This window comes from Sorghum bicolor, chromosome 5 (assembly GCF_000003195.3).
Source record: "Sorghum bicolor cultivar BTx623 chromosome 5, Sorghum_bicolor_NCBIv3, whole genome shotgun sequence".
In the NCBI taxonomy this organism is placed as follows: Eukaryota; Viridiplantae; Streptophyta; class Magnoliopsida; order Poales; family Poaceae; genus Sorghum; species Sorghum bicolor.
In genome coordinates, this window is record NC_012874.2 from 21,687,535 (window position 1) to 21,706,128 (window position 18,594).

At 42.3% G+C, this 18,594-nt stretch overlaps 1 long non-coding RNA gene across 3 annotated transcripts; it reads left to right on the top strand.

Annotated features, from left to right (window-relative positions):
* On the top strand, positions 12,822–14,588 carry LOC110435700. Of its 3 annotated transcripts, XR_002453542.1 has the most exons (5): positions 12,822–13,174; positions 13,260–13,389; positions 13,542–13,597; positions 13,812–13,862; positions 14,489–14,588. It is a non-coding gene; the product is annotated as an uncharacterized LOC110435700 (long non-coding RNA). The 3 variants fall into 3 exon arrangements; XR_002453541.1 differs by having other exon boundaries at positions 12,822–13,389; positions 14,486–14,588; XR_002453540.1 differs by having other exon boundaries at positions 12,822–13,389.

Consider the following 18,594-nt stretch of genomic DNA (forward strand, 5'->3'; position numbering starts at 1 on the left):
TCCGAGGGTGTTCAGGTGGATATGGTAACTGTTCGCACAATAATCAAGGGATTGTGTAGGTGAATTGACAGCAAGCGGTCATGATTATGAAGATATTTCACTGTGCGAGATCTCCTAGTCGGTTCATCAGCAGTCCTGTCTAACGAAAATGTTGCCGATGAGAGTATTCTGGAGAGATCCGGTTCGAAGAGGTTGGGAAGTTCGAGGAACCTGCGGGAGGATCAGGATGAGGTTGTTTAGATTTGGTGATTAATTATCAATCAAGGGGAGTAATTGCGGAAAGGTGTCATTATTGAAGAGAATTTCAGAGCATTAATGATTTTATTCTTTGAAATTGGGGGGCATGTGTTGACACCATTTTTGGACACGTATCTTTGGATACGTATCTGGAGTTAATGAAGTGTAGATCAGCAGATGGGGCAATGGTGACTAGTCTACAGGGGAGTTGCCGATGAAGGTTGGTGTCGATGGGACTACAATCGAATATGGCCAAGTCCAGAAGTGGTGATATATTCGTGCCGATGACCAGTGCTGGTGTTTGCCGATGACTATGACAGGCAGTCTGCCGATTTGCTCGAGCCTATTTCGGTATTCGAGGGTAGCTAGCACTCGACCCCTGAGTGGTTCGCTCGACGTCTTTTCCGTCTTCGAGGCTGCGACCGTTGATGACCGCACGGCTTATTAGAACGTCGAGTTGAGGGCCTCAATTTGTGCATGGATAACCTCGTCATGAGCATCAGTTAGGATACCCCTTACTGATACCCTCGACAAGCTTTCTTTCAAAATTATACAAAAACTCCAAGTAACAGGATTGAGAAGAAAGGATCTTTACTCTTAATCATATGCTTCCCTGACTACAGTACACAGAGGAATTTTAATACCCTACAAATATAAAGAATGTTTTAGAATGTTTTTCCCCAAGTATTGTTCTTAACTATCCTTTTCTCGAGGACGAGTAAAAGCCTAAGTATGGGGGTATTTGTTGACGGTTCTTAAGTATCAATTTTAATTATCAAATAAACAAGAGAAAGGACCAATATGCAACCAACACCTAGAATTAGGGTTTGATCTGATAGAATTACACGAGTTTTGTTGTTTATCTGTCTCTGCAGGGGGTTATCAGGAAATAAGGAAGAAAGGCCCACATGTCAGGATTACATAGAGATATCAACGCACCGCGCGATTTTCTACCATCTAGAAGACTCCAGAAGCCACGGGAAGAAAGCAGAGGCCGAAAGGGGCCAGGCCCAGGGCGCCCGCCCTGGTGACCTGGGCGCCCGACCCCTGCTGGAAGTCTTTCGGGACTCTCCTCGCTCACGATGTTCCACCGACCTATTGGATCAAGAATAACGTAGTACCACCTCGCCTACCGACCCAAAAACGCATAGAGGAGGAGGACTATATAAGGAGACCCCCCTGGCCCCTGGAGGAGACAAGAAATTATCATAGAGATTGAGGGGTGCCCTCGAAGTAAAACCTCTTCTCTAATTCATATTTATTTTTAGGCTTAGCAACCAATGTAAAGTAGAAATAGATCTTCTAGTTTCTACTAGATTGACAGAGATAGAGTGGAGGTGTAGATTGGAGGAAGCCCGGCCTATCGGTGTCTACTCCAAGCTTGTACCTGCGGGATCAAGTTCTCCTAACCCGAAGCTTGCTCCTAGGATTCTTCAGTATTTCGACTTCTAAATTCTAGTAAGTTCTTGTTTTATTGTTCTTCTGGTTTATGAGTTTACTTTAATCTCTTCGCGTAGAGTTTAGAGTAATCATTGCTGGCATAAACGTGGTGTTTAGGCTGGGGTACTCATAGATATTCCCTGACTAGCTAGACCGTGGTAGTAGTGAGGAACGTGATAATTCCGAGTTACCTTTGTAGACCATATCTCATTAGCAGGAAGGATAGGGTTTATAGGTTCGGGTTGAACATCCATTGTGGTGTCTAGATTCCGTTAGCCTCCCCAATAGAACAGTAGATCATCCTTACCAAGGTTAGAAGGAGACTACGGTTGCAGTCTTCTCTATTTATCACTCACATCGAGAGACATTCTTTGTTGCCTAAAGGGTTAGTAGTAATAGACCGGTTAGTCAGATGCACTCTTTCTCCTAGTGGTAAAAAAATAAATACGATACTCTGGATAACCTCCCGGGTGAAGTGCTCACCGATATCCGTGCGCTTGCGGATCAATTCCTTATTGCGTTCCCAAATATCAATAGTCATGACCAAGGGACACCGTGAGCTACTTCATATGGACACAGTTGGTCCAGCTCAGGTTTAGTCAAAGGGAGGGAAGTGGTATGTTCTAGTGATCGTGGACGACTTTTCTTGCTACTCTTGGGTGTTTTTCATGGAGGGTAAGTATGAATCTTTTTCCCATGTTCAAGACTTGATGCTATGGTTACAGACAGAGTTGGCTAAGAATGCCATGAGAGCTACGTAGTGACAATGGCATAGAATTTAAAAACTCTCAGTTTGATACCTTTTGTGATTCTTTAGGTCTTGAGCATTACTGTAGTTGAGCGCAAAAATGGGACCCTTGTTGAGATGGCTAGGACGATGCTCGATGAGCATAGGATTCCTAGGAAATTTTGGGCCAAAGTGATCAACACCGCTTGTCATGTTTCAAATCATATCTTCCTTCAAGCTTACTTGAAGAAAACTACGTATGAGTTGTGATTTGGACATCTACCCAAGGTAAATCATTTTAGGGTGTTTGGTTGCAATTGTTTCATCCTGAAGCAAGGTAAGTTGAACAAGATTGAATATAGGTCCTTTGACAGTATTTTCTATGTTATGCTTCTCACTCCTATGGATATCATGTACTTAACCTTGAAACTAATAGAGTCGTGGAGACTTGTGATGTCACATTCAATGAGACCATGCCTTGTTCTTCTCCTATCATTGAAAGTGTAGGTGATCAGGAGAATAGTGAGAGCATCTTTGTTAGGATGATGTAGAAAATGCTGATTGGAGTGATCCTGAGCTAACACCACCCACTGCCCCTCTCGAGTCTTGGACGACCACTTGGGAGAATGGCCCCAATCCATCTTCTTCCACTACTTAGGGTCCATTTGAGGAACCTCCTCAGCCTACATTGGTTGTTCCTAAGTTGGCCCCAGCTACAATTGAGGAGGAGGCGACTTCTTCAAGGGAATCATCACAACACATCAGCTTTGTCATCCACCTCAGAACATGATTGGAGAAATTGACCAGTGAGTCATGCAGTCTAGGTCATATCACATCTCACACTTTGCTCATTCTACTTTTGTTGCTTCTTTTGAGCCTCGAGATGTTGGACATGCACTATCTAATTCTGACTAGGTGAATGCTATGCATGAAGAGTTAGAAACTTTTATAGAAACCAAGTTTTGATTTTAGTACCACCTCCACCATATTGCCATCGCATAGGTACCAAGTGGGTTTTCAAGAACAATAGAGTGAGGATGGGGTGGTAGTGAGGAACAAGGCTAGGATGGTAGCTTAGGGTTTTTGTTAGAAAGAGGTTATAAACTATGAGGAATCCTTTACCCCTATTTCCCGTATGGAAGCCATTAGGATACTTTTAACCTTTGCAGCTTCAAAAGGGTTCAAGCTATACTAGATGGATGTGAAGAGTGCTTTCTTGAACGGGTATATAGAGCAAGAGGTCTATGTGATGCAACCCCTTGGCTTTGAAAATCTGAAGTTTAGAGCAACTCTAATAGTTTGCTAAAACTCACATCAAGTCTCAAAACCAAATGCCAAGTGAAAAAAGAAGTCTTCTCCAACAATTTGTTATTTGGACTTGGCAAAAGAACTTGGCATCCTAGGATTTTTGCCAGAATCACAAAATTAAGCCTCCAACAAGTTGGCAAAACTAGTTGGCAAATTGAGATACACATAATGCCAAGTGATGGAGGACTTGGCATATTTGCCAAGTGAAGGGGAAATTTTGCCAAGCTCATAAAATTGCTAAGTAGTTTTGCCAACTTGTTGGAAGCTATTTTTTGTGGTTTTGGCAAAAATCCTAGGATGCCAAGTACTTTTAGCAAACTGTTGGAGTTGCTAACCATGTTTTTAAACTCCACAAAGCCCTATACGGTCTAAAACAAGCCAAAGAGCTTGGTATAAGCATTTGAAAGCCTTGTTGCTTGCAAAGGGCTTTAAGATGGGTTCTATTCATAAAACTCTGTTTATCCTCAAGCAAGGCACTAACACTCTTTTGGTTCAGATATACGTGGATGATATCGTTTTTGCTGGCTCTTATAATGCTCTTCTTGGCATGTTTGTAGAAAGTATGAGCAATAAATTTGAGATGAGCATGACACTCTTTTGGTTTAGAAACTATGAGCATGTTCTTTCTTGGTTTGCAAATCAAGCAAACTAGAGAAGGGATGTCCTCAAGAAATTCAATATGGGTGGGCCAAGCCTCTGTCGACGCTGTTGACGGTCCTTAAGTACCAAATATAATCATCAAATAAATAAAGAAAAGGATCCAAATGCAACCAACACCAAGACTTAGGGTTTTATCTGACAGAATTCCATGAGTTTTGGTGTTTGTCTATTTCTGCAGGGGGTTATCAGGAAATACGGAAGAAAGGCCCACACGTCGGGTTTACATAGAGATATTAACGTGCCGCGCAATTTTCTGTCATCTAGAAGACTCCAGAAGCCACGGGAACGAATGGGAAGGCGAATGGGCCCAGGGGCAAGGCGCCCGCCCTCCCCCCTTGGGCGCCCGCCCTGTCCTAGAGTCCAATCAGGACTCTCTTCAGGGATTACTCTCCACTGACTTAAAGGATCAAGGATAACCGTTCAATCAATGTCGGTTTGATCCGACGGCCCATATTCACTTGGAAGGACTATATAACCAGACCCCCTGGCCCCTAGAGGAGAACAAGTTCATCATAGAGTTGACAGGTGCCCTCGAAGGAATACCTCTCCTCTAAATAAAATTTCTTTTAGGCTTAGCATCCAATGTGAGTAGAATTAGATCTTCTAGTTTCTACTAGATTGAGAGAGATAGAGTGGAGGTGTAGATCGGAGGAAGCCCGGCCTATTGGTGTCTACTCCGAGGTTGTACCTGCGGGATCAAGTCTTCTAACCCAAGGCTTGCTCCTAGGATTCTTCAGTAATTCAACTTCTAAATTCTTGTAAGTTCTTATTTTATTGTTCTTTGGTTTATGAGTTTACTTTAATCTATTCCGGTTGAGTTTAGAGTAATCATTGCTAGCGTAAACATGGTGTTTGGGCTAGGGTACTCATAGATATCCCCTGACTAGCTGGATCGTGGTAGTAGTGAGGAACGTGACATTTCCAAGATACCTTTGCAGCCCACATCTTCTTAGCAGGACGGGTAGGGTTTATAGGTGCGGGTCGAACATCCTTTGTGGTGTCTAGATTCTGTAAGCTTCCCCAATAGAACAGTAGATCATCCTTACCAAGGTTAGAACGAAACTACGGCTGCAGTCTTCTCTATACATCGCTCACATCGAGAAACATTCTTTGTAGCCTAAAGGGTAGTAGCAATAGATTTAGTTATTCAGATGCACGCTTTCTCCCAGTGGTGAAAATATAAATACGATACTCTGGATAACCTCCCGGGTGAAGTGCTCACCGATATCCGTGCGCTTGCGGATCATTTCCTGATGGCATTTCCAAATATCAAGAGACGCCCATGTCGACCATGATGGCTTTGGATACTGATGAGGAAGGAGAAGCTATGGACTAGAAGGAGTGGCAAAGCATGCTCGGGTCACTATTGTACCTGATGGTGACAAGACTAGATATCTAGTTTGTGGTCTTCTTTTGCGTGAGCTTTCAGTCTTTTCCACACACATCTCATCATCAAGCCATCAAGTAGATCTTGAGGTACTTTCGCTTTGCAACTATGTTTGGTCTTTGGTTTTCAGCCTCCTCCACTCTTTCTCTTTGTGGCTATTCTGACATGGATTATGCTGGTTGCCTTGTTTAGCAGAAGTCGACATCAAGGACTTGCCAGTTTCTTTGAACTTCTCTTGTGTCTTGGTCCTCTTGCAAGTTATCCTTACTTGCTCAATCCACCATAGAAGCCGAGTATGTTGCTGCTACTGCTTGTTTCTCCCAGTTGCTTTGGATGATAGTTACTTTGAGTGACTTTGGGTTAGAGTTTAAGCCAGTGCCTTAGCTTTGGGATAGCACTAATGCCATAAGCATTGCTAAAAACCAAGTCCCCGACTAGAAAACCAAGCATATAGATGTCCACTTTCACGTCTTACGTGACCACTATGAGAGAGGCGATATTGGCCTACATCATGTTGATACTCCAAACCACCTTGCGGTCATCTTTAGCAAACCCCTTGACCAAGCCTAGTTTTCTCGCTTGTGAGGGGAGCTTAGAGTTTGTTTCCCTTTTTAGTTGAGGGGAACTTTGGCTTTTTGTACTCTAGTTTTGTTTTCTTTTAGTTTAGCTTCTATTTTTGTCTTTTGTATCATATTGCATTGCATTTCATCATGTACACCAGAGCAACTTGAGCTTCATGTTTATAGTTGTTAGATAGAGACTATGCTCTTTGTGATATGTGTTGTATGTACATGATGGTGCTTGTCGCTTAGGCTCATTTTGATCATTTGATGCTTGTTATGAGCTAAGCTATTTTAATTTTGTGAACATGATTAGCAACTTTGACACTTGAAATATGTTCACCGCTGAGATTGGTAACTAGCATGTGTAGGATGTGTTGAGATCACTTGAGCTATCATTTATATGCTAGGTTGCTATGTCTCATGCTTTGAGTTATACACTTGCTTGGACAACTTGCAAATTCTTATGCTAAAAACTAAAAATCAAGCGAAGTGAAAAGAAAAGATCGAGATGGTTCTATACTATCCTACGTCAAGGTATCGAGACTTCTTCCAATTGCACTTATTTATGAACTTGAGCCTTGTAGCGGATGACGAGATCATTGTCTTAAGCTTGTGATTGTCTCTAACATAGGCTTATCATGGTCGATAAGTTGGTATGATGGTACAGATAACCTCACGCACTCACACATGTTTTTGACTAAACCTTATGATATGCTGCAAACTCTGATAAAATGCAAATTTGATGAAAACACAAGTCTAAAGTTAGTCTTTGACATTATGTATGAACACTGCTTGGGGTAGTTCATCTTGTATACACTTGTTAGCACTAGGTTAATATCCTACTTATACCTGCTAAGTGCTATTTTTAGGGGTGAACTTTAAATTGCTTAAATTGATAAGAAATGCTTAAATGTCATATTTCATTTCACTTGATCAGTTTAAGCATTTGTTATTAGTTGGAATTATTGCTATACACATATGACAGCACCACCTAGAGCATCTTTTCAATCTAATTGCTATACTCCTAAGCTTCTTCACTTGTGCATCCCTTGCATCATAGCATGTTTTGAGGGGGAGCCTCAAAATATAGGCAATGTCGGCTATGAATCCGATTCAGCTGATTTTGATGATATAGTTGGTGACACTGATAAAGAAGCTGAAAGTGATGAGGTAGCTGCTATAGATTGGGTATGGAAGTATTCTGAAAATATTTCATGGGCCAAGAACGAGTCTACAGAAGAAGAAAGAAAGAAATTCAACTTTGATATCACTAAAGCTGACAAAATCTTTGATTATTTATTGGAGAAGGGGCAAATCAAGTTGACAGGGAATCATAGAATACCCTGAGGTGAAGAGCTTAAGAAGAAAACATACTGCAAGTATCATAACTCTACTACTCATAACACAAATGAAAGTCTTTAGAGATGTCCTAAACTAACCGGAGGGTATTGCTCCCTAATTTGTAGGAAATAAAAATAAAAGTAAATTCTAACTCTCCTAGTTAGCCACTTGGTGGCTCAGCCTGCGCATGCGCATGCGCATGCTGCTTCTGGGTGCATTCTGCTGCTCGGCGGATGTCCCTGGCGTGCCTGTGCCTAGTATATGAGCAGCCCCACATCCACATGATATCTCTCTCCCCCTCGAGACCTGGGTCGTCCTCAAGCTGGAACGCCAGGTGGCGCTCACGAAAGGTGGCTTCATCCTCCCAGGTGGCCGAAGCAGCGATCTCACCCTTCATGAACAAGCACGTGACGAACTCTGCGAACCAGGCGCTTGCGCACTGCATCTTCGGGTCGTGGCTCGATGGCGCCATGATGCATAGACCGCAGTGGTGGTGGCATATCTAGAACTGGACTGATGAACTTCTTGAGGAGCTCCACATGGAACACGTTGTGAAACTTGGCGCGCGGGGGAAGCACCATGTGAACAGCAATAGGGTTAATGAGCTCGATGACGCGATACGGCCCAAAGAAGCACGGCTTGAACTTGCCATTGGTCATTTCAGGAGGCGATGCTGGGGCACGATGATGGAGATGCAGCAGCACCCAATTGCCCACTGCATAGGAAACCAGCCTGTGGAGCTTATCGTAGTGCTTCTGCTGGACCGTCTGAGCTTGCTCCAAGCGGTACGGACATCAGGGAGGAACTCCACACGTTCTGCCATGGTCTGGGCGATAGCAACGATGTGAGTTTTGACCGGTTCAAAGGATCAGATGGTGGGAGGGTCACGACCATACACCACTCGAAACGACGTGTCCTGCAACAAAGTTGTTGATACTAGATATGCACACGAAAGAATCAAAGAGAAATAATCCACAAGCGCACGGATATCGATGAGCACTTCACCTAAGAGATATTCCACAATATCATTATTTATTTATCCACTAGGAGAAAACGTGCAGATGACTAACCCAAGTCTGTAATTAAACCCTGAGCTACAGACAAGATAGTGAGATATGAGCGATATAGAGAGGATTACTCTGACAGTCTTCTTCCAACCTATGGCAAGCTTTGCAACTATGGATCTTTGGGAGGCACCTAAGGAAAAGAGACACCACATATGATGCTTAACCAAGGCACACTAAGACCTACCTTACCTCGTGACGGGAAGTGGTCCACCAAGGCAACATAAGGACGGTCACTTCCCCCGCTACTACCACATTCTGGCTAGACTACGAGTGTTTCTAGCCCAAGCACCACTCTTAGACTACAAACGATTACTCTATTCCCTACCGGTAGCGAATAAAGTAAACTCGTAAACCAAAGAGCAATAATAACAATAAACTTATTAGTATTAGAAGTTGAATTGCCGAATGATCCTACACCCACGCCTCAAGCGAGGAGACTTGATCCTGCAGGTGCCATAGGAGAGGAGATACAATAGGTCGGGCTTCCTCCAACTCTACCTCCACCCTATGCTCTCTCAATCTCACTTGAAAGCTAAGCTCTAGGGAGGAGATCCGTTCATGGGACCTCTCACACCTGATCTTCTCTCAAAATAATGAATTAGGCTTTCAAGGGATGCCTCATCTCGGGGTTAGGCGCCTTGCTTATATAGTCTCCTAGGATGCACCACAACCCTTGGATCAAACTGACCTAAATGGACGATTATTATTCATTGTCAAAGGCGGTGGAGGAATGATCCGCGAGGCGGAGCGTGATTGGCTGAGATGCCTGGGCGCTCGCCCGACCACTGAGCTGGTTCTAGCTCCTGTTTGGTCTAGTGCCTTCCTGAACCTTTGAGATTACAGAAAATTGAACAGATCCCGTTTATCTATATGTAAACCTACCATGTGGGCCTTCCTTGGTTACTTTTAGCTGACACACTAATGAAATAGATATTCACCAAAACTCATGGAATTCTATCAGTATAACCCCTATATCTATATGGTATTTATATTTAGGTCCTTTTATGTTTAGTTTGTGGTTAACATTAATACTTATCTACCATTAATAGAAGTTTGGTAGGCGGTGTTGTAGACATATCCCGCCCATGGAAGCCAGCAAACCCACTGGCATGGATGATCACTGGTGGAACACTAGAGGTACCAGATGATGACGCGGTTCACCGCTTCCGTCTGGCCGTCAGCTTGTAAATGGAAGGTTGTTGTCATATGGAGCTTAGTTCCCATGAGGTGCATCTACTCCCACCATTACGTAGAGGTGAAGATGGGGTCTTGGTTGGACACCATGGACTGTGGCATGCGACGGAGGTGCACAACGTCTAAAAAGAACGTCTGTGCCATGGACTCTGCAGTATATGGGTGAGCCAAAGGTAGAAAGTGACAATATTCGTTGAAGCGGTCGATGACCGTGAGAATCATCAATTTCCCTCCCACACAAGGGAGAGCCTCCACAAAGTCAGTGTGCGACCACACAGCTAAGGGCACTGGTACAGGCATTAGCCACGAGGCGTAGGTGTTCAAACTTATTCCACTGGCAGGCGTCACACACCACAAGAATGTCCTGAACCACATGGCACGACAGGGCGTCACACACTATGTTTGCAACCCCCCTACCTATACTTGATGGAGAAGTCAAAGCCTAGGAGCTTGCCCACTAGTGATCCTAGGGGATCCTCAATACTTGAGGCTACAGTGGTCGATGCGCACCATGAACTGGCACCCCCACAGATACGGCCACCAGTACCGAATGGTGAGGATTTGGCCAATCAGTTCCTGCTCATAGTCAATGAGAGCACGGTGGCATGGAGCAACCGGTCGGCTGAAGAAGTCCAGTTGGTGCTTGTCCTAGAGCAGCCCCGTGCCAAACCCGTGCGTCGAAGTGTTGCATTTGACGATGGATAGCTTGTTGTTGGGTATGTTAAACGCAAACAGAAAAATTCACAAGCGCACGGATACCGATGTAGCTTTCACCCGGGAGTATTCCTGAGTATCGATTTTCCACAGGGAATGTGAGTGTACTAATTAAGATTCAAGATCGCCCAAGGAAAACTATATAGTTATTTTTGGTGGTAAGAGAGGAAGTTTCCTGAGAGTTCTCTAGTTGATCTAAGAATCAAGAATTACTTCAAAGATTATTTATTTTGGGAGATCAGAACACTAAGCACAGAAAGAGATGAGAAGGGGGCTAGGAAGCTCTGACTACGGTCCTACAAACACCGATCCGAACGAGGTTGAGTACGTCGACCGTTAGGACTGTCAGTACCCTAGGGCTACCAGAACAATCCGCAGGATTGGGTGCAATTCTAGGTAATTGCAAGACTAAACACCACATCTAATCTATTAATTACTACTCTAGCGTTATAAAGACTAGAGCACTTGATGCAAGCGGGAATCCAATAAATAACTTGAATGTAAATAAAAGTAATTAAAGAACTCAGGAATTATGAATTGAAGAACCTCGAGAACGATGAAGAACGAACCAGTTGCTGCAAAAGTACAATGTCGAGGAAGATCCGACAGACCCGGCTCCTCCTCCGCTCTCCTCTTCTCTCTCCCTATTTTCTAGATTACAACTAGAACTAACTAGAACTAGAACTAGAGAAACTAGAAGTTGAACTAGATGAACTAGAGGAACCTCTCTACTTGGATGAAGAATTGAAACCCTAGCTTTGATTCTGTAGAAGAGGTATGTTCTCCAGGGGCCAGGGGGTCTGCTTATATAGTCCCCTCAAGTGAATTTGGGTCATCGGATCAAACCGACATTAATCGCATGGTTTTCCTTGATCCTTTAGGTCGGTGGAGCACGATCCGCGAAGTTGACCCAGATTGGGCACCAAAGGGGGGCGGGCGCCCTGGTCTCTAGGGCGGTCTCTAGGGCGAGCGCCCTGGGCCAGGCCCTGTTCTCCCTCCGCTTCGTTCCCGTGGCTTCTGGAGTCTTCTAGATGACAGAAAATTGCCGCATACGTTAATATCTCTATGTAAACCCGACGTGTGGGCCTATCCTCCGTATTTCCTGATAACCCCCTGCAGAAATAGACAAACACCAAAACTCGTGGAATTCTGTCAGATAAAACCCTAAGTCTGGGTGTTGGTTACATTTGGATCATTTCCCATGATTAGTTGACGGTTAAATGTGAGCATTAAGGACCGTCAACAAGCTCCCCCAAGCTTAACTTTTGCTCGTCCCTTAGCAAAGATGAACTCAAGAGTTTCTGCAGTGGTTTCATGCCTTAAAGATATACATGCATTCAAACAAGATCTCATCTCTGGGTTAGGGTAACCTGTTAAGATTTAAACTTACTCATTTTTCCTTCCACCATGGGGCTTGCAATCGTCAGTTGTGTCTTGAGCAGTTAGAAGATAGAACGGTCTAGTCAAGCGCCATGTCTCTTCTTCTTCGATTAACTATAGCTCTGGAGTTTTTGCAGATTTTCAAATAAAACTCAGAGATTCCTTGTATGACTCTCTCTAGTCTCTCCTTTGTGGTATTTCTGGATCCTTACCAAGACAGTAATAGTGTATGCCTTCTCTCAAAGTATGTGGTATTTTTGGTATGAGGCATAATGGCATTGCCTTCTCTCTCACCCTACTCTAATAAGGTTTTGATATCTGGAGCTCATAGGTGGGAGACAGCTAATACATACTTACAAGACATTTATTGCATAGTCAAACCATGGATCCAGAAGAACAAGTCAATAAGTCAAATCAGGATGTGCATGTGTGGCGAATGAGTGGTGATGATAGTGATAACAATGGTGAAAGTCTAATTCTACTTTTGCTCTTTTCAGGGGGTACATACCTTCCTTGCACTTGAGGCTTTTGAGAGGAATGAGATGCTCTATATTTTATTTTTCTATTCTCTCAGGTGTGTACCCCTAATTCTACTAACTGACACTTGTCCATTTTTACCTCTCGTCTCACTTTTTCTTTTCTTTCGAGGTTCCGGGCACTTGGCCCTTTTTATTTCCACTACAAGAAATCATTTAATCCGTGACGGATTCACCATGACGGATTGAGAAAACATCACTAATAGAATTTGCAACCTTTGATATCCAGCCCATATCCAAAACCCGTTTGCATATACAGAGGCCTAACCTAACAACAACTGCCTCCTCCCACCAGCCGCCGCTCCAACCCTCTCCATCTAGGAAGCCTCCCTTCTCTTCCCCAGGCACAGCCACCATCCCAGCATGGCGGAGGCCGAGGGCGGCGCCCCACCCTGGCCCTCGGAGCAGTGGAGGCCTGCTGTTGTGCGCCTGCGCATCCGCACGCCCATGCACGAGGTCGCTACATCGAAACCCTAGGCGAGAGCCAATGGAAGTGCAGCAGCAACACACGCAGCTGGATCTGAGTGGGACGACCATGGGGTTTCTGGTGACAGTGGTGGCTCTGATCTAATTTTTCCTTGGCTAGCCCCTGCGTCTTCCTCTTGGCCATAAGCTCCCAGGTAAGCAGCACTTTCCTTCTCTTGCAATCAATTTTTGGATCAAATTTGAGCGGTGGTGCTTGGGGCATGATTCGATTTGTTGCAGGTGCACCATAGGAGAGGGAATCGAAAAGGCCTTGGTGCTGGATGTTAGGTGCGCTCATGGCAATGGTGTGGATATATTGCTATTGGGCACAAGCACTTTCCTCCATCTAATCTGGCACCTAAAAGATTAGGTAACAATTATATGTAGGGCTTCTTAGGAGTTGCAAGTAGTAAAATGTTGATTTCTTTTTTTATTTGAAGAGTAATGTCATCTACAATCTATATGACCTTGAGTAGGCTCTGCTATTTAGTATTTTTATCCAACTTGCTCTTTTGTTTTTAGGAAGAGTTGAGGTTACATGGGACAGATTTTCAGCAAAGAAGTTTTATATAAAAATGGTAAGGGAACTCAAACAGGCCATGGTGTCGATTTATCCAACTATTTGCGTCATGTTTGCAGCTTGTATTTGCCTTTGCACTTTTATCTTTAACACATATGCTAAGGGAATATTCATTAAACAATTTAACTCAGCCAGATTTAAAAGAGAGTATGTCATCTCATATCATATATGCTCCTTAACTACACTGCTCACTGCACTTATCTTTATGACAGTGCTTTTGATTCTGCACATTATTCAGAGAGCAGCAGCAACATGAAGACAAGGTATGCATCCTGTTGTTCCTATTCAGTTCATTAGCAGTAGTAAGCAGTTAACTCAGCCTTCTCTAGTTTTCTTAGTCTTGTTTTTTCCTTAGTCGTAGCAGTCTTCATCTTTGTTTAGGAATTATGGTTCAGACGCTACAGTTTACTGCACATGAAGCTGTGATAATTAAGTATCCCTATGCTAATTAGGTGTCACATCATGTAATGTGACAGGACAAATATAAATTGTAAAAATAAACATTCTAGTAGTGTCCATCTCCACAGATGCTAAAAAGAGAAGTCAGATTGGGATTAAGGTGATATTGCCTTGCTCTGTTTTTGTTAATTTCAGTTAGCAATAGTGGCATCAGTGGTAGGATAAAGTTTCATTCGCTTTGTTTTCTGTGCTAAATCTGTCAACTGTTAGCTTAAAAGCTGAAATTTTAGAGCCGTAGATGAATGATTGTTCCATGTATATGTACCTTAATGGTTCCTGTTAGAAGAAAGAACATGTATTTCTTTGTTGTAAACTATAACTAAAACTTCTGAACTGAAACTGAAAGTCCATCTATTACTTTGCTGGAAGGTACTTTTCCCGTTTTGTTACTGCTCTCAATAATACTTTTTGGTGGATTTGTATGTAGCAGTTCAATCTAGAAGTGGTGAAGCTGTTGTTCAGCATCACTGACAGGAGAAAATTTGACAAGTGCACAGAAAGACCATCCATGCTTTCAGGATTGTGGCTTCGGATCAGCGTGGACTCATTTCTTGTGATGTTTTTTTGGCTGTAGAGATGAAATGTCAAACTTGCAGTATCAGTTTTCCTTTGTGCTCTGCATCAAGTCAGTACACTTGTAGATCACTCAAGAATCAGCTTTGATATCAGTTTAGTTTAAAAGCTTTAACTTTAGCTAAAAGTTGTTTGCTTGCTTTGGTTCACTATAGTACATAGAAACAAATGGCAATGCTGCTATTTGATTGTGCTGTGTATATGCAATTTTGCTACTTGCTTTAAATTAATTATAAGCCATACCTGAACAATCATTTAGAATTTCAGTTTAGCAATTGCAGTGTACAGCTAATCGACTTGGTGATGCTACTGCCACTTTGTGCCACTAGTGATATAAATTTTACGATCTAGCCATACTGAACTGAAGTGCACGTAGTTCATATTTAAAGGTCAATGATGTTGGCTTTGCATCTGTTAACCGGTAGCAGCAACTTGTTTTTATAACTCTAAATATGACATTAGTTTACCATCAATAAAAGCAGAAATATACATTGTGAGTGTAACCATTTCAACTGGATATGTTTAATTGATAGTTGTACCTAATATGTTTTAGCTTAGGTAGCAGCTATCTACTAAGTTATCTAAATCACTATTAGATTAAACATTTCTTTTTTATAGTTTTCAGGAAGGGAATCAGTGGATAAACAATATTGGAGAAATACTTGACGAAGGAGCATCATTCCACTGAGGCAGCTGCATTGCTTATTTGCTTATTTGCGGCATGGAGAGACAATTGTTGGCTGTATGAATTAGTCTTGTTTTTAAATTGCTTCATCATCAATGTGTAAATATTTATATATATATAAACATATTTGACCAAATGGTTGTAAATCTATAACTGGAAATGCAATAAAGAATTGTCACCATATTTGTCATTCAATAAATGTCAGGGATTTCTTACAACAAAAATAGATGGACTAGATGGTGATATAAGTATCCATGTCATGATCCACATAAGCAGTCTAGATGATGTGGCAATTCATCTATGATGGTTTAGAACCGTCACAGGTAATGGGTTTTGGGCTGGGCTAACTAGGCTTTGGGCTCAATTGTGACGGTTTGAGTTCGTCACGAATTCTGTTAATCTATGACGGTTTTGTGGAAATCGTCACGGAGGTTAATCTTTGACGCTCAATAGGTGACGTTCTCTAAAACCGTCACAAATGTTGCATAGTGACAGTTTTTTATGATCCGTGACGGAAATTTTTCGTCGTAGATTAGCAAGTTTCTTGTAGTGTTCCTCGTATCTTCTCCTTTTTTTAGAGTACTCACCTCTTTAAATAATGTAGCAAGTGGTAGTAACCGAAATATCTTGAGCATTAATTTCATAGGGGAAAACAGAAATAGGAGAATGTTTTTGGATATTTTCTCCCGGATTAAGAGTAGAATATTTTTGGGTGGTTCTGGAGATGGAAATGGGTGGATATATGTGGATGCGTACTTCCGTAGTAGAAGCAGCATGTGTAAGTGAATGTGCAAGTGAATCTTGATTTAACCACATGACAAGCTCCTAAGGGTCTACACAGCTTGACCACACTCAATGCTCATAAGCAGTAAAAAGTAAAAGTGTGGCTCAAAGTCTAGCAAGCTATTATATGGCTGTGGTAGGAATTTAAACTCTCATCATACAGGAACTCATCATGTGATATTTTAAAGATTTTCAAAGATAAAATTCTCTAGAATTCTAGCATGTCTAGGAACAGATAAACAGCTGCTCAACCTTCCCATATCATATCCGGTAAGAACTTAGACTTTAGATCAAGTACTCTTCCCACAAGTTCATTTTTAGAGCATATCTTAATTAATAACAGTCATGCCTAAACTGGAGAGATTTAAATTTTGAGAACTAGTCATGGCAGAGCAACTATTCATCATTTCCATATGAGAGCTTATCACGAGGGTTCATAGCAAATTTTATTTATTTATTTATTTAGCAAACTAAGCAAAGATATAAGCACAAAATCTTTATTTGGGTTTTTATGATTATGCATCTTTTTATTATTTGAGTAAAGTATAAACATGAGTAGAACACTTAGCTGGATAAATGGGGGTGCTCTCCCCCAAGCTAGATTCTGACGTAATTTCTCCTAATGTAGCTAGCAGGTGGCGGAGGTGTATTTGAATGTCGGCAGCACCCTGACAGCGATTAAGATGTTCTCCGTCTACTAGTCTTCTTTGATCCTTGAATTCTGTGGAGCTCAAATAGACAACAAAGCTTTGTGGAACTAGTTAAGTGTTAACATAAATATGTAGCCTTTATCATGTTGAGCCTCCTCAATAAATGTTACACTCTTTGGTAGGATCATAAATTTATTTTTATATTTTCATTTTTATAGCACATAAATATATTTATTTCATTTTTTATGCCACCACAATGAATGTACTTATGGGTTTTATGCCATGAGCATACTCACATGGGGCTTACTATTTTTAACATTTTTATTTTCTTTTTCAAGATGATATGAACCTGATTAACTAAGCAAACTATTTTAAATAATTGAAAGGAAAGGATAACTACCAAGTTTACCTCTTGGCAGGGCGTTCGGTGTTTTTAAGTCCTCCGAACGGGACTCTCCGTTTTCTCAATCGTCCTCGGATTCGCTGGATGGCGTAGTCGGTGGTTCCAGCGGCGCCTGCTCTTCATGTATAACTATCTTCTCTCTACACACCTGACTTGGTGCTACGATCTCCTCAGGACAATTCTGTTCAAGTTGTACATCTTCAGACCTTACCACTTCTCCTTCGTAGTCTGCCCATCCATCCTTGATGATTTGCCTCCTCTAGTTGTGGTTGCGTCGTCTTCTTCTTGTCCTGACCTGCTTAGAGTCTTCAACTATATAGTTAGGGTCAGTAAAATAGCGGTGTACCTTCTCAGAGGGGAAGTGCATGTGGACTTCTCCGGTTCCAATGTAGATGATTGCTTTAACGGTGCTGAGGAACGGTCTCCCAAGGATGATGGGTGGATCGTACTCGTCTTCTCCCATGTCAATAACCAGAATGATCGTCTATTTTGACAGGGACAGCAGTTACTATACCTTCAACATTTCGGAATGTCTGATCTGCCATCTGGAGCTTAATGTATGTCGGTTTTAGGGGCATGGTTCCAAACAGGAGCTGATAGGTGACTGCGGCCATTATGTTGACGCTTGACCCGATGTTGCAAAGCGTCTTCTGGAAGTTGTATCCATTTATGGAGTACTGAATGCTTGGGATACCTGAGTTGTCCTTAATGGTTAGGAACGGTGATTTAAGTCAACGATTTTGACCTCCTTGAACTGCAGTGACCATCTTAGCTTACTCGGTCCACATTTGCTTGTTCCTATTCCTCCTGTTGGTTGTCACAGAACCGACCAAATTATAAGAGACCAAGTGTAGAAACGATCGACAAGCAATCAAGTTTCCAAACTTGAGCCCATATAATCCCGGTAGTCAACTGAAATCACGAAGGACTTCAAACCAACTTGCAACAAACCAAGATCGTAATAGTTCAACATAACACAGCGAATGTTACATAGTCATTCATTGCCGTCGATGCAGCACCACATCATAGTTACTTAGTTATTACAACACAAGTTTGTAGTATCGGAACAAAATATTTTACAACACACATCCCAAAGTTTTTGTTATTGCCAGAGTCTCATGCCGTCCATCCAAAAGCAACAGGTACGAAGTAGTCAGAGAACCTTGCCCAATGGTTTAGTCCTCATCCCCAGCGGGGTGGAGACAGGTCTTGCAGAAGCCATCATAAAACATATCATCTACAACAGGTGGGAATAAACCCTGAGTACGAGAATATACTCAGCTAGACTTACCCGTCTAGTAAAACATAAAAGACACCAAGGATCATGCAAGGCTAAGTATAAAGTGGAGCTGGTTGACTCAACAGTTGCCAAAAGCTTAGTCGATACCTACATTATTGTAAAAGCATCATATTAATCATCATTAGCCTACTTCTAGATTAGC